This window comes from Cebus imitator, unplaced genomic scaffold (assembly GCF_001604975.1).
Source record: "Cebus imitator isolate Cc_AM_T3 unplaced genomic scaffold, Cebus_imitator-1.0 Scaffold8, whole genome shotgun sequence".
NCBI classification, from domain to species: Eukaryota; Metazoa; Chordata; class Mammalia; order Primates; family Cebidae; genus Cebus; species Cebus imitator.
Window position 1 is genome coordinate 3,561,095 of NW_016107323.1, and position 2,235 is coordinate 3,563,329.

The window sequence follows — 2,235 nt, forward strand, 5'->3', positions numbered from 1 at the left end:
GGAAATAGGAGAGGGACAGTGGGGGGTGGGGAGTTTGGGAGAGATAGCATGGGGAGAAATGCCAGATATAGGTTATGGGGAGGAATGCAGCACATCACACTGCCATGTGTGTACCTATGCAACAATCTTGCATGTTCTTCACATGCACCCTGAAACCTAAAATGCAATAAAAAAATTGAGAAGAAAAAAAATGTATATGCATATGCGTAGAGATCTAAGCAGTAGATATACTAATATCCTAATCACCAGTATATTTACAGTGACTCTCTTGGAAGTGGAATTTGTACGTACAATTTTATGTCTGCTTTACTTCTGTGTTGTTCAGACTATTTTACAGTAAAACTATATTTACTTATGTAATTTTTTTTAATAAAGCAAATTTCACTGTAACGAAAAAAATAATAAAACACTATTTTCCAGCTGAAAAAAAAGAGCAAAATAAGTATTTGAAGTAATAATGATCAAGATCTCTAAGATTAATGACAGACACCAAATCACAGATCCAGGAAGCTCAGATAACACCAAGCAGAATAAATACCCAAACAAAAATAAAACACTCCATTTAGATATATCACATTTAAAATGGAAAAAAAAAAAAAAAAAAAAAAAAAAAAAAAAAAAAAAAAAAAAAAAAAAAAAAAAAAAAAAAAACAGAGAAAATTGGGGAAAAAAAAATTCACCCAAAGGGAAAGGTGAGGGAAACTCACCTCACCCATAAAGGACCAAGAAAAAGAATTACAATAAACTTACCAGAAACCATGCAAATAAGAGAATGGAGTGATGTATTTAGTGTTATGAGAAAAAGAATTCCATATCCAGCAAAATTATTCTTCAAAAGTGAAGGAGAAATAGAGACATTCTTTGATGAACAAAAACTGAAGGAGTTAATTGTCACCAGTCCTTCCTTGCAATATATATTACAAGAAGTTCTTCAAAGAGAGAGAAAGTTATTATCAGAAACTCAGATCTAGCCAGGCGCTGTGGCTTACACCTATAACCTCAGCTACTTGGGAGGCTAAGACCAGGAGTGCAAGACTGCAGTGAGCTGTGATTGTGCCACTGTACTCTGGCCGGGGTGACAGAGAGAGACCCTATATAGAGCATTTAAAAAAAATTTTTAAAAGGTTGGCCAACATAGTGAAACCCCATCTCTACCATAAAATACAAAAACTAGCCAGGCATAATGGCACACGCCTATAATCCCAGCTACTTGGGAGGCTAAGGCTGAGAATTGCTTGAACTCAGGAGGTGGAGATTGTAGTGAGCCAAGATCACACCACTGCACTCCAGCCTGGGTGACAGAGCGAGACCCCGTCTCAAAAAAAAAATACCAAAATAAAATAAAATCTTTCATTTCTCTTGATCCAAAAGATTACCGCAGTTTAAGGGAATAATATTAATAATATAATGGGTGTTTATAGCATATAGATGAGTAAATAAATGACAGCAATGTTATAAGGGACAGGAGAGAATAATTGGTAGTGTTCTGCCACAACATGCCTGTGCTACAGGTAAATAATGCTATTTGAGCATGAACTTACATTAGTTAGAAATGTATGTTGAAAATTCCATGGCGATCAATAACATTTTTTAAAAAACCAAATATAATGCAGTAAGAGAAGATAAATGTACAATTAAAACCAAACAGGGATCAGTAGCTGCTACACCGGAAAGATGGCGGAGCAAGAGCAAAGAAAAATCCCTTTGGTTCCAGAAAATCTCCTGAAAAAGAGGAAGGCCTATCAAGCCCTCAAAGCCACTCAGGCAAAGCAGGCACTTTTGGCAAAGAAGGAGCAGAAGAAAGGAAAAGGGCCCAGGTTTAAGCGATTGGAATCATTCCTACATGATTCCTGGTGGCAGACACGTGACAAGGTGCGTGTCAGATGACTGGAAGTGAAGCCTCATGCCTTGGAATTGCCAGATAAACATTCTTTGGCCTTTGTCGTACGCATTGAAAGGATTGATGGTGTGAGTTTACTGGTGCAGAGAACCATTGCGAGACTTCGCCTAAAGAAAATTTTTAGTGGTGTCTTTGTAAAAGTCACTCCCCAGAACCTAAAAATGCTGCGTATAGTGGAACCTTATGAGACCTGGGGATTTCCAAATCTGAAGTCTGTCCGGGAACTCATTTTGAAACGTGGACAAGCCAGGGTCAAGAATAAGACCATCCCTCTGACAGACAACACTGTGATTGAGGAGCACCTGGGGAAGTTTGGTGTCATTTGCTTGGAAGAC

General features: G+C 37.8%; 1 pseudogene; it reads left to right on the plus strand.

Annotated features, from left to right (window-relative positions):
- The first annotated feature begins 1,650 nt into the window (after window positions 1-1,650).
- Window positions 1,651-2,235, plus strand: part of LOC119473433 — a 10,950-nt pseudogene continuing 10,365 nt past the window's right edge.